Source organism: Myotis yumanensis, unplaced genomic scaffold, assembly GCF_028538775.1.
Source record: "Myotis yumanensis isolate MYYU_CA2020_CCGP unplaced genomic scaffold, mMyoYum1.0.hap1 SCAF_4, whole genome shotgun sequence".
NCBI lineage: Eukaryota > Metazoa > Chordata > Mammalia > Chiroptera > Vespertilionidae > Myotis > Myotis yumanensis.
The window spans coordinates 55188660-55203920 of record NW_027223755.1 but is presented as its reverse complement, the minus strand read 5'-3'; positions in this window follow the sequence as shown (position 1 = coordinate 55203920).

Genomic DNA, 15261 nt, shown 5'->3' with positions numbered 1-15261 from the left:
TAGCTTTCTGGGTGGATGGGATTAGATGTATAGGCTGTATCTGGTAAATTCTTTTTTTTTTTTTTTTTTTTTTTTTTCTTTCTACTTCAGTTTCTTTAATTGTACTCAATATTAGAAACTTTGTCTTTACCCTCTACACATTCCCCATGCATATCCTAATATATACAATTTCTAATATATAAAAACCTTGGGTCCATTACGACCGGAGGCTTGACCAACCGGAAGTCAGTCCAGCAGTCAGTGCTGGGTTGCCATGGCGACCCAGCACTGACTGCTGCCACTGCAGGCTTGATGACCCAGCACTGACTGCTGAGGGGGCTGCAAATCTGGCCTGGACAGATGCTGGGGTCCAACCCCAGCGGGTCCAGGGGTCCCCAAAGGTGTGGACAGAGTCGGCGAAGAAGGAATGACATGGAGACAGCCTTCAGTTGATCAGCAGCCTAGTCAGGCGAAGTTCTGATCTGGATCTCCAGCAAAGTTCTGGTGCCATGTTCTCTCGCTAGGTTCTCCAGCCAGGTTCTCCAGGTTCTCCAGCCAGGTTCGGTCACCAGGTTCTTTAGCCAGGTTCTCCAGTCAGGTTCTATCCAGGTTCTCCTGCCATGTTCTGTCTAGGTTCTCCAGCCAAGATCTGTAGCCAGGTTCTGTCCAGGATCTTTTGCCATGTTCTCTCCCTAGGTTCTGTATAGGATCTCCAGCCAAGTCCTGTCTCTAGGTTCTGTCTCTAGGTTCTCTGTTTCTAGGTTCTGTCTAGGATCTCCAGCCAAGTCCTGTCTCTAGGTTCTCTGGTAAATTCTTTTTAATATTTTTAAAAATGTGATAATACATTTTTTCCAGATACTTTTGCCAACAAGAGTAAATTTTGTGAACCCAAACTTTGAATTACAATTGCATTCCACAATATTTTTCTATCCTGAATGGTGATATTATGTAAATGTATGAGTTTCACATTTAACATCCCCCACCCCCATCTGCCTCACTCCATAGCCTCTTATTCGGATAACCTAATGAGAAGTTTGTTGGCATTAATTATTGTATTATTTTTCATATGAACTTCAAACCTACTTTTGCCTTACCCTGTACATTGGAAGACAATTTATAATATTTTTTAATGAAATGACATTAAATCAAATTAAACTTAAATATTTTCAATCTAGATAGGTATGTTGTGCTGTCATGCTAGCATAAGTGTGTGCTTAAAAAGCCAGCATTATTGCCAAAACCGGTTTGGCTCAGTGGATAGAGCGTCGGCCTGCGGACTGAAAGGTCCCGGGTTTGATCCCGGTCAAGGGCATGTACCTGGGTTGCGGGCACATCCCCCATGGGAGATGTGCAGGAGGCAGCTGGTCGATGTTTCTCTCCCATCGATGTTTCTAACTCTCTATCTCTCTCCCTTCCTCTCTGTAAAAAATCAATAAAAAAATATATTAAAAAAAAAAGCCAGCATTATTGGATCTACATACTTAAATGTAAATATTATTTGTCAACACAATATAAAACTTCAAAATATTTGTAATATTAATAATTCAGTTCAGCCCATATTGAATTGAGGACCTACTAGATTCTAGACTACTAAAATATGTACCACCTAGGCACAGACACATACACACAGTGTTTTATAACTGAATTTAAAAGCATAAACTTGAATTTTAAAGTCAACCAAGATACTGAGTGTCAAAATAAGCAAATCGTTGTAGCATTCCTCCAGAGACTGATTACATATCCTCACATGATTTATCACTGGAGCATTTGGATGGAGGGAAGCTGCAGGGTCGGCTTGTGGGACCTCTGTCCTGGGGCTAGAATGAGGCTTGGTGTTTGCCTTGTGGCATGCAGGTGTCTGTGCAACTTACTCGGTCAGGTCCCAAAGGCACTTTTGTGAAAAACAAGGGTTAGGAAAAGATATCGTAAACACTAAGAAATAAAAGGAAGTTAATTATGCCAGGTGAAAGGCCACCGAATTCTATTTTAGCACCTCCAAAAGCATGCCAATATTTATACAACAATCTCCTGAGATTTATGGGAGATGTCAGTTTTTAAGACACTCTACCTTTCTCTTATTCTTTTCCAGCCATCTGTGGGTAATAAGTGTGGGGAGGGGATGATCTGACAAAGGATGAAACACAACAAACTGTAAGACTTTGAGCCTTGTATAACAAAATAGAAAAACAAAGATCAAAGCCACAAGGCACACTGGATGATTATTTGGTTTTTTTAAAAGAACAGCCTGAAGCAAGGAAAAACTCCCCCAACTTCTAAACAACCAGAGTATCAGCAAAACATAAACAAGAGCATGTTTATCTTATACCTCCCACAGAATCTGCTCGTGGACCTTTCTTGCTGAAACCTTTAGCCAGCTGGACATACAGTAAACTGGGCAGCCTGCTTTCATTTATTCAGGATAAGAGATTATTTTGAAGATCTATCTGGTGGTACTTTTTACAAAGTCAAATCCAAAAACCAAACTCATGCGTGTAAATGTAGAAAAACTAGGTATACAAAATAATGAAAATGAATTCCATGATCCCCACCCCCATGAAAATTCCAAGGCTTATAGATCCTAATGCTGATAAATGACTTTCAGTCTGTGAAGAGAGAAACTTCTCTCTGTTTAAAGACATTTTTATGTTGTTGGGGCTTTTTCTTCCATGAGTTAAATGTATACCAGAAATAACATATTTTTTTCTGAGTAGGAAGGTAGGATCCTCACCTGTACTTGGCCAGTTTTTCTGCACTATCCTCTACAGGTAAAAGAAGATAGTATTTTTGTCCTATATTCTTAGATCAAATTTACATATCTAGCTTGATAAATCCTCTTTTCTATCAATTCTGTAACAGGAGTTGTCTTCATATGCAGAAAAATGAGCCCAAAGTGAATAATGTAGTAAATTTATCATATTAACTATAGTGCTTAATACTGTTTCATATTGATTAATACAAAGAAAATTGAAACAAAAATATACAATAAGTGACTTAAGGACAGAAAAGTAAACTGAATTTAATATATTGCTTTTAAACTCTATAATCATTGTTTTCAATCCTGGCCATGAACAAAGGGTACTTTGGAAGCCCAACTTCATCTTTAAATAAACCTGAGATTGATGGTTTAAAATTCAGTGGTTCCCAGTGTGGGGCATGTGGCAATTTGATTTTTAAGGGGTGCAATTCAAGAATGAGTTATTAACAGTGAATTTTTTGCATTTCTTATGGTTCTAGGGGACTCATATACAGTATGTAAATATATATTGTGACATATTTATGCATTTCAGTTCTCTATTATATGTTTGAAACTTTATTTGCTATTTTTTCATATCACTTCATATTATTTTTTTAACAATTTCTTAGTGATTTCTTCCTCAGTACTTCAACTATCTTTTCATTCTTTTATTTTTCTCTTTCATGGATGTCATGTTCTTTGGAAGCTCGTTTAGACCAAGTTAATGGCCTTTAAGGCTTCCTCCATGTGAATAGTTTACTTTTTGAATAATAAGAATTATATGTCACAGAGGGGCTTCAGGATTTTAAAGATGCTTAGGTGGGGCATGGCCAAAAAAAAAGGTTGAAATCACTGGCTTAAATGCATCTTAAAAAGTACCTTTTAGAGTCTTTTCCTTTCCACCTCAACTGCTATAATCTAATCTGGGCTTATGTCACCACAGAAATCTTTCAATTTTACTAGGTTTGCTCCTAACATTTGTGGGGCCTGAACCAAGAATACAAATCAACCCATACATCATTTGTCAAAAAATTTGAGTCACAAATCAAGGTAACAAACTATTAAATAAAATGTGTACTACTTTCTTGCCTTGAAAAATGTATTTCATATTTGTCAGATAAACAAATGTGAATTTAGAATTTTGGGATTTCCCCAAAGTTCTGCATTAGAACATGATAGCATTAGAAGACCTTGTTCCCAACCCCTAGTCTCTAACACACAGCCTCATCCAATGACCTATTCTCCTCCTCCTCCACCTGTTAGCTCCAACCTGCACCATGAGGTGCCTGGTGTGGACACTTAATCCTCCGTTTCCCAGTTCACCTCTTTCATGCCCACAGCAAACACCTATCCATTAGCCACTCCTTGGGCATAGGTATGTGTATCAAGCCAACATGGTCCATCCTTGACACGTGGGTTAGAATTCTTCTGAATTCCCTAACATGGCAATGAAAGAATCACAATCCAAATACTTGTTTAAACTAGAAACTTTAGATCCCGCTCAGAACTTTTTTCCAATCCTCTTTATTCTTTAGCTGAAATACATCTAACATCAGTAAAATTTTTTCCATTCAAATTGCCCCTGTACTAGATAAAGCCTCATTATTATTCTGCATTACAGCAATAGCCTCTTAAATTGTTTTTCTGTTCATGTTATGTCCCAGCCCAATTAATTCCTTGCTCTTTTTAAAGTATAATTGTAGTCAGGTCATTGTTATCTTTAAAGAGATTTTGTTCCTGCCCTCTGTCAAATGAATAAAACTAACATTTGAGTTTAGTTAGCACAGACAGCTTTCTTCAGGGTGGCCCAGCCTCGTCAGGAGCCATTCCTCCTGAGGCCCATCTTGCCTTTCTCTGTCCACATTGCTCATCATTCTCAGAATATTCCACACTTTTTTCATTTCTCATTCTTTGTTCGTGCTATTCCTTTTGCTTTGGATGCCAACCTCTAATTATGATGCTATGAACTCTTTCTCGTTCTCCAAACACCCTCTCCCTACAGACGTCTTTGACTCCCAAATTAATTCTTCCCTCATCTGTGTCCTGACTAAATTTTATGTCTAACTTTCTTACAGCATTTATCAAATTAGCATAATTCATATTGCGTTTAGCTGAGTGGCAGACATGATTGTTCAATTAACACTAATTTTCTCTTAATTTGGATTTCTTCAGAAACACACCCTGAAACAAGGATTTGTGTCCAGGAGTCACCGATACAAAGGAGGGAAGTAAGACAAGGTAAGGAAAACAGCCAATAAAGTTTATATCATGGAACCAGATAACACCATGGCAACTCGAGCTTAAGATGTTTGTCCTCCCAAAGGAGAGGCAACTGAGGCAACAATGTTTAAGGGCTGAGCCTAGAAATGTCAATTCCCTTGTGCATCTGTTCAACTTCATACAGAGGGTGGCTTTCCCCTCTTGTAGAAAAACTTAAAGGCACAGAAACACAGACACTAGCACTTGGAAGTTAGCTGGAGAGCACTGGGTTGAGCCCTTAGCACATATACAGAAAGTACTTGTCTAGAAGAATCCTATTGTCTCTATGGCATGGTAGCAATAAGTAAGGAATGACGGCTTATAATCCTGCCATTATTACCAATCTTTTCTTACTCTGTATCTACACTAACACTGTCTGAAAGCCAATGACACATCAATCACTGTAAAAGTTCTACTTTATTCAATCTTTTCAGCATTAAGAGGTAACTTGTTGCAGTCATTTTACAGAGAAAGAAACTGATGTTCAGAGAATTTAATTCATGGAATTTAAGTCCGAAAACTTGGGGCATACAGCTAAAGAGGTCCATAAAAGGCATTTGAATCCAGGTGTTTTTTAAAGAAACTTCAAATGTTTAATATAAAGATCCTAGAAGAATTAATCTGACTTTTCCAGCCTTAGTATGTCATCTATTTATATCTAATTTTAAAGTTAACATGTTTATTAAAATGAATACATTACTTACTATTATTTTCAAAAATCAGATTAAAAGTATGATAGTGCCAAATTTAGTAAGCCAAGATACTTTATAAATTTCTTTATAAAATATTAAAAACATTTTCTAAGTGCCTAAACATATGTCATTATTACAAATAGCCTTAAAAATTATAACTAAATTTATGGTTAATATTTTAAGAAAACATATTTAAAAATAAATATATATCATGTGAAGTTTATCTATAAAAAACTGTCCAAAAATTTGAAATATGTATTTTTTCACTTGTAATAAAAATTCTGGTGACTGTATAATTTAGTAGTATTTTTTATTCCTATACATTTTATAATTTGCTCCCAACCTTTTTGAAGAAGGTAGATATAAAACATTAAAATAATGATATAAATATCTGCAGTACAAACCCAGTTAGTACTACCATATTATACCCCCACAATCATTAGGCTACCCTCACTAATCACCACCACCCCAAAAAAGTGGGGGGAATTCTTCAAAGTATTTGGATATAGCATTTTGTCCAATTAAATAAAATGTTTTATAAACATTATCAAGATCTTATAGATGTTGGGGAAAACGGGAAATCACTCCAATGATATAAAAGAATAGTAATTATTTTGCTAAAAAGCTCAGTAGAGCCGAACCGGTTTGGCTCAGTGGATAGAGCGTCGGCCTGCGGACTCAAGGGTCCCAGGTTCGATTCCGGTCAAGGGCATGTACCTTGATTGCGGGCACATCCCCAGTGGGGCATGCGCAGGAGGCAGCTGATCGATGTTTCTCTCTCATCGATGTTTCTAACTCTCTGTCCCTCTCCCTTCTTCTCTGTAAAAAATCAATAAAATATATTATAAAAAATAATAATAAATAAATAAATAAATAAATAAATAGCTCAGTAGAAAATTAGTGTTAATTTTCTTTGGATTTAAAATAATGCAAAGAGGTGAGCGTTGTAGTTCTTGATGATTCCTGGGCAAGAATTTACGTTAAATTTTTTTTTTCAAAGAACTGCATAAGATTTAACAACCTATCACTTAGTTCAACATTTATTCGTAGCTGTATATGTGTATAATTTATATTGAGTGACTCTTCATGACTCTCAATGATCTTAACCCTGATTTTTCTTTAGAAATGACTTCCTAACCAAGCAAAGATCACCAACACAGAATATTAAAGCAAAAGGTCTAGATGTTTAGAACTATCTGAAAAAAGTTAATTTGTGTTATCTTTCAAAAAAAAGTAAAACACATAATTATTCTTGGCCATATTCCAAACCTGGAGTTATCTATCAGAGCTCTAACATGTTTAATGAATATATCTTAAAAACATTATTTAAAGAAACAATGAGAGAGAGAGAGAGAGAGAGAGAGAGAGATCATATATTTGTATTTTAAAGACTTTCTCATTTTATAACCATATAAAGCTGTGGCACATTCTAAAACATCCATAAAATTCCTCTATCCCATTTGTATTCTGCATTTGTAAATTCTGTCTCAAGTAAAATAAGCAATTGAGTGCAACATTTGAAAACTTTTATAAATACTGTTTTAATTACTCTGCACTCCTGAATCCATCTGTTTGGATGGATTTGAGGCAGTGATGTCAAACATTATGAGAGTGTTTATTGCTTTGGAGTGGGAAGGAACACTTACATGGCACATCTGTATAATTTAGAAGACAGCACTATGTAAGTCACACACACAGTATTATAGGTAATATCTTGTTACAGAAGATTAATAAAAAATAATTATCAATTTCTAAAAGTCTAATTCTCACAAAATTTTAGTTTAAACAAAGATAATAATATTTTATAATTTCAATTGACTCCTGAATTCATTGTATTTCCAACCATGATAACAAAGCAAAAAGAAATATTAGCAATATAAATCAATCTTTTAAGAGGGAGAATTCTTAGAAGATCATGAATTGGTATTAATTAGTTTTAGTACCAGCTTTTATTTTACTCACTAATTTATTCACTTATTCAACAAATATTTATTAAGCTTCTTTTATTGGCAATCCTCGGGCTGGACACTAATAACACAAAATACAATAGAAAGTAAGTACTTCCCTTAAGAAATGGCACCTGGTGAATTTATTCTCCTTTCCTGTAAAGGAGGTCCCCTATCTTACTTAAAACACAGTCTTAATGGATAGCCTAAGTCTTGCAAACATATTCTCTTTTAACTTTCATGGGGCTCTTCCCATTAGAAATTACAATTCATGACAATTTACAGAACTTTGACTTTATTTCCACATCAGCAACCCTCCTGCATATTACATCTAGAACAGTTCCAGTTCTGGAATCATAAACTTAATTATTGTTTTCTAGCCTAAACATCCTATTATTTCACTCTCTCGCTACCTTATTTTCATTGCAAGTGTCAAAATCCTCCAGTCCCTCAATCTCCTACTATCATTGTGCATTTTTTTTCATTTCGTTCCCTGAACAGCATGTAGTTCATGACCCATAATCTCCCCTTACTACCTTCTACTCTAAATAAATTCAAATAAATGCAAAGATTTGTGTTTTTACTCCCATAGCCAGGCTCTGGGGTACTGCAGAACAAAATCACAATTCTATCGGTTTGCTTCACAGCAATGTCAGGGTCTCCAAATCATCTCAGTCATGATTCAGGGATAACAAATTTTGTAACTGTCCCTGATCAGACACCTCTCCCATTTTTCCTCAGATTAAAATATTTATGACTGTATTTAAGTACTGTAATGCAAGGTCTTTACCACTTATCACCTTAACCATTTAAATGTTTTTTTTAATCCCTTCAGCAAGAGTGTCTTTTGCTTGTACTTCTTGTCCAACACATCTTTCTTGCTCAAGACCAAGTGAATCTTTACCATCCTCCACACAGATTGTACTTCACTTAATTTCATACTCTCTCCTCCAACTTTTACTTTTTTTATTCTTTATCTAATGTCAAATTTCTACAATACACAACTTTTTCTTGACTTGATAGCTGACTCTCTTCCTCTTACTTTCTATAGTCAAGATTCTCAGATCATTCTACTAGTAGTTTTCTCTATTTTTCCATTCTCAACCTGTGACCATCTGCTTCCAACCCATTTCCAATGGCAGTGCTTACTAATGACCTCCTACTTTCCAAATTAAATTGAAATCTTTTTGTCAGTACACAATTTGACAAAAATGTCAGTACATATATGACATTGGTAATCACTGTTTGAAATTCTCTTCTTTCTTGGTTTTCATGAACACAGCTATTTACTCATTTTTTTTTTATCCTTCCTTCAGGCCACTCTTCATAGAATCCTTCTAGGGTCCATTTCCTTCACCCATACCTCTATAAGTTTGTGCTCACTCTGGCTCTGACATTTATACTCTTCTTATACTAGATATTCCCATGTTGTTGATTTCAGTCATATCCTTATTCGGTCATATAAATGCTGATGATCCCCAAACTATATAACCATCTTAAATCTCTCTCTTATGCAACAGACTCATGTGATACTACTGTCTGACAGCCAACTGAGCTTCAAATAGCAAATAATATTTACTAAGTACTCATTATGCTAATGCTGCTTAGAATAGTTCTAAACATTTAAATATATGGATACATTTATTAATCACAATAATCCTAAGAGGCAACTACCACCATTCCTGCTTTATAGATGAAGAAACTGAGGCTAAATATGTTCATTCAAGGATATACAGCTTATAAATAAAAAAGCGATCTGAACTAAGATGCTAAATTGTCACTTTAAAAGTCCTGCAAATACTCAAATCTAAAAACACTTAAATACTAAGAACGCTTCCTTACTTAGCTCCACTAAGTTTGATGACCTGCTTTTACAAGGTTTCCTAGTTCGTACTCTTCTGTAATTGTTTTTTCCCCCTTTTCTCTTCATCTCACTAGATTATTAGCTACTTAAGGCCTATATAATTTATTTTATTTCTGAAAACACAATACCTAACCCAGTGCTTCATACATAATAGGAATTTAACTTGAATTGAATAAATTAGTTTTAAAATATTTAACACAATATTTTTTCTCATCATTTGTTTTGCTGACCTCTATAAGAAATATTATAATAACCCATCAGTAGATGAGTGGATAAAAAGCTATGGTACATTTACACCAGGGAATACTGTGCTGTAGTAAAAAGGAAGGATCTCTTACCCTTTGAGACAGCATGAAGGGACCAGACCAGTGGTTCTCAACCTTCCTAATGCTGCGACCCTTTAATACAGTTCCTCATGTTGTGGTGACCCCCAACCATAAAATTATTTTCGTTGCTACTTCATAACTGTAATTTTGCTACTGTTATGAATCATAATGTAAATATCTGATATGTAGGATGTATTTTCATTGTTACAAATTGAACATAATTAAAGCATAGTGATTAATCACAAAAACAATATGTAATTATATATGTGTTTTCTGATGGTCTTAGGCGACCCCTGTGAAAGGGTCATTCGACCCCCAAAGGGGTCGAGACCCACAGGTTGAGAACCGCTGGACTAGACAGTATCATGCTAAGTGAAATAAGCCAGTCAGAGAAAGACAGGTATCACATCATCTCAGTCATATGTGGAATCTAATGAATAAAATAGATCCAGAGATATAGAAGCATGGAATAGACTGTGGAATCTCAGAGGGAAGGTTCAGATAAGTGGGAAGAGATTAACCAAAAAACTTGTATGCATATATGCATAACCCATGAACAGATAATAGTGTGGTGAAGGCCTAGGGGCAGGGGCAGGCTAGAGGAGGTCAATGGGGGGTGGGGGGCATCTATAATACTTTCAACAATACTTTCAATATGCGATAGTACCAAAATAGTTCTTTTCTCTTTTTCCTTCTTAAGACAAATCCTTAGAAATTAATACAGGTTTAATTTGTTTATTTTGGCCATAGATTGAAAGCTAGCTTTCAGTTTAACTGATTTAAAACTTTTAATATACCAAATTTCAAAACAATATTCCAATACTGCTATATTTCAGTAAGAAAAAATATGTACATGTAAATACAAATATATTGCATATATAAAGAAAGGTGAATGGTTAATCATCTAACCAGTGATAGTAATGATTCCTGGGGAATGAGGTTAAAGTAAGTCCATTTCCTACATTATAAATATGTATGTTCTTTGTATTTTCTATAAGGAACATGTATTCCTTTTAATTTAAATTTTGTATTTTTACATTAAAAAGATAAATTTTAATGAAAAGCAAAACTTCTATCTGTAAAGAAAAGTATTTCATAATGAGATTATCCTCCTAAATAAACAAGTAAAATCCCTTAGAGAGGGTCCAAGATGAGCCTACTTTATTTTACATTCTGAGAAAATACCACAGGTCCAAATGCATTTATTAAATTTCTGAAGCAGTTCCTTATTTTTACCTGTTGTTTACACACACCCTAATACTCAGTAACTTCAACTAATGTATTATAATTCTTTTCAATTTTTTTTTTGGTTCATTTAAAAATTGCTAGTGAAAGGCTTCCTGAGTTTTCTTCCCAGCAATTTCCAAAGCACTTATTTTTAAAATCCAAACAGTGGTTTAGAATTCCAAATGAGTAACAATGTGTGTTTAGACTGAAAAATTAGAATACATTTCAAACTAAATATTTCAAAATCAATTTCTTTTATGTTTACTCATCAATTCTTTGGTTCCGGGCTCTCTGTTTTCCCTGAAACAGTTGACAGTTTTGCTTTTGGTATTAAATAACATAGGATTAGTCTGCCTAAGGGACCATCTGTTGTTCTATGCGCTGTCATGACAATTCTGAGGCCTTCAGACTACATCCTGTGGTTTCTCATTAAGGGGAGAGGGCATTCTCTACCATGAGCCTAAGCCTCAGAAATGCTGTCCGTTCCAAATGAATCAACATACAGCTGTGATGTGTGTCAAGCAAGACAGGATACTTTTGTTTTGTTAAATGTGAAAATTACTTGATGTTTTAGCAGATGGGAATGTAAGGGTTTTTTTTGTTTGTTTTTATTTCATTAGGGCTATGCTTTGCAATGTGGATATGTTATTAAACACCTTAAGGGGTTTTCTCCAATTTACTATATGAGTTACTGCTGATATCCCTGATCGAGCTAAATAAAACCAAAATTCCTATTTCTTATATGTTAGCTAGTTTTAGACAATCAGCAATATTTATATCCTTTTAAAGTCACAAGAGACAAAGGTTGTCCTTTACCTCAACTTCAAAAGGTTTTAACAGTCTCAAAAAGCTCAAGATAATATGAATTAAGCACATCCAATGAGGGTAAGTAAATTCATGGGGATTAAGTAAAGGCAGGTTATGGAAACCTTTCCAACCGTCCAGAGTTTTATACTAAATTCCAAAAGAACCTTGTGATATGTGTGGCAGAAAAGAATGTGCTGAAAGCTATTCCTGGGTCTACCCTGGAATTCCTTCTCCTTTAAGAAAAGTCAGATAAAGTTAAATAGCTGTACATATTTTGTCCTTATAGTTTTATCTTTACATAATTATTTCATTGTTTCAAAATATAAACCAAATAGCATTTTATTCATCGGATTCTAATGTATCCATGGTGTATAAGACACAACTCCTGGGGGTATGGAAAGATAACCGTGGTCGAAATGCCTCAGAGAGGGTACAGCCCAGAATGACAATCACCTTCTGAAATGCAGGGAAAGAACCAAAATAAAATATACGTCCCCTGCAGAAGTAGCACACTTTAAAGATTCCCTGTAAACATGGTTACAAATGAGACCACAGTGACCCCAGATTTCCAGCAAGAAGCCCAGGCTACATCCTAGATTCAGCACCATAACAAATATGTCTCTCAACTCCAACTTATGTCAACTAAAGCAACAAGGCAGTTAAGCAGCTACCCATTTTACTATAATACTAGGGGCCCTAGTGCATGAATTCGTGCACCTTGAAAGGAACTGTGGGACCCCAGGCTGCAGTGGGCACAGGGGTGGGTCTTGGCCCATCCTCCATGCCCCTGCCCGGCCCCTCCTGCCGCGGCCTCTGGTCCCATTGCTGGCAGCCCTGCTCCCATGGCCCTGCTCCCACGCACTGATGGCAGCGGCCCCACTCACATCTGCTGACAGCGCAGAGCGATTGGGGCAGGCGCCATCAGCGGGTGCGAGCAGGGCTAGCCCCGTCAGCGGGTGCGAGCGGTGGCTCTAGTACCAGCAGCAGGTGTGAGCGGGTCTGTCGCCGGCAGCGGGTGTGAGAGGCAGCTGCTGGTTCTGATCACCCCTTGGAGCAGGAGGAGGTAGAGTAGCCCTGAGGGGCAATCGGGGCCAGCAGCTGCCACTCACACCATTGACAGCACTGAGTGATTGGGACCAGCGCCAGGTGCCGGCAGCAGGTGCAAGCGGTGGCTCTGGCACCAGCAGCGGGTGTGAGTGAGCAGGGCCAGCGCTGGCAGCAGCAGGTGTGGGTGCTGACAGCAGGTGCGAGCGCCTGGCAGACCATGGTGTGCAGGAGCAAAGAATTTTCAGTAACCACCAGAGGCTCGCCCCAATGACAGCAACCGGCGCCCCACCTTGGTCTGGCGCCCCTGCTCACCTGCTCCACCATCCCACCTCGGTCAATGCCCACCATGTTCTGCACTCTGCCACCTGCAATTGACGCCCACCATATTCCACATGTGCCCCCTGGTGGTCATCACATGTCATAGTGACTGCTTGTTTGGTTTTCCCCACCGTTCAGTCTATTTGCATATTAGAGTTTTATATATATATAAATGTCTGAGATAATTAGATACAATTAGAAAAATTAGAAATTTCTTATTTAATTAGAAAAACTAAATTAAAAAGAATTCCAGAATTTAGGGAAAAGAGGAAAAGTTTGTGTCTCTCACGGTCCACATATATGAGAGATACAAACCTTGCTTCTGGCAGAAAATCTGTTCAGATACTAGACAGCTATATTTGATATCACAGCAAATCACTTCAAGATTTCACCAAGGCTGAATGAAATATCCTCCAAAACTATCACAAACCCTTTGTTTCTATTTCATAGAGCAACCTTCTGGTTACTAATATTGTTGTCCAATTTCCTTTACATCTGGAAGGTGATACCCAGATATATAACATAAGGATACCTCCATAAAAATGAATGTTAGCCCTGCAACTTATAAAACCTTCTATGATGAGTTCAGGTAGCATGAACTGACTGATTCAGTGCCATGGGACAAGAAACAAAATAATTTTCTAAACTTCAAATCTCACATCATGACAGGTAGTCCCTGCCTCCACCCAGGAGCTGAGTGTACATACCGTCTCTTAATGCTACTGTGCATTTAAAGGTCAGCCCAGCCAGAGTGGCTCAACTGGTTGAGTGCTGTCCTGTGCACTGGAAGGTTGCTGGTTTGATTCTGAGCACATACCTGGGTTGCAGGTTCAGTCCCAGGTTGGGGGGGTGGGAGTGGGGGTGGGTTAGGGCATGTTTTCTCTCTCTCTCTCAGCATTCTTCAAGTGAGGATTTTTTTTAAGTCATCAACACAAAAGTCAGCTCCTAGGAAACTCAAAGCCTAGTAGAGGAATTAAATGTGTATAATTATTCATAATGTAACAGAATGATTAGCCTATCAAAGATATTCAAGCACCATGAAAATACCAATGAGGAAAAGATATACTTTACTGAAGGCATGAGAGAAGCTTAATAAAGGAACCAGCCAGCCAAAAAATATTTTTCAAGTACTGTGGCACTGAGCTGGGATTAGAATTCTGACAGAGTGGAAGGAAAGGGAATGTAAAGCTAGATTTAAAAGGATACCATGAGTGAAGTGTTGTGCATGCTTAAGTGATTCAGAAAATCTAATTTGGCTGATTTAACTATGCATAACAGGAGAAGAGTCTATGAAGGTAACTTGGGTTTGGATTCTTGTCCAGACCTGGCTTTCTTTGTATAGCAAAGCTAAGGAGTATAAATGTTATTTTATAAGCACCTGGAAGAGGAACGTTTTTGAGCAGAGATTCCATTTGTTGGGTCTTGTCTTGCTCACATTACTCTAGCAGTCGAAATGACAGAATTTTGTATGAAAGAGTCAGGAGGCAGTGGAATCACTGGAGGAGCTTTAATAATGGTTGAGTGAGAGTTAACAAGAACCTGGAATAGCAGAGTGGCAATAGAATAAAAAGAAGGCAGGAGATAGGCTATTATTAAATTTAGTTAACACACAATTATTTTATTGATGTGCCTTTTATACCCAAATCTTGATATTACAACATAGAAGCCTTCAGTTACAATGAACTAAAAGATAATACCAATCTAAAATAATGTGATCATGTATATGTCTGTAAACCATTTATTGTGACCCTCAGAAGTAAAAGAAAACCTGCTATTGTGGGTACAATTATGCAACAGATCAGTAATATTACCTGTTTTATAGAGATATAACTTTAATCAAATTGATTTGATCCTCTCTCTGAACTGAGAAAGTTACTGATGGATATAAATTCCTAGTCATTTGGAACTGAGGAATAAAAAAAGATAAATAAGCATAATTAATATAAAGATGGTGCTTCTGGTTACACTGTTTCACCATCACCCTGAGTAGCTTTTCCAGGATTGATGAAGAATCTTTCTTTTTAAAAAAAGATATTTTTATTGATTTCAGAGAGGAAAGGAG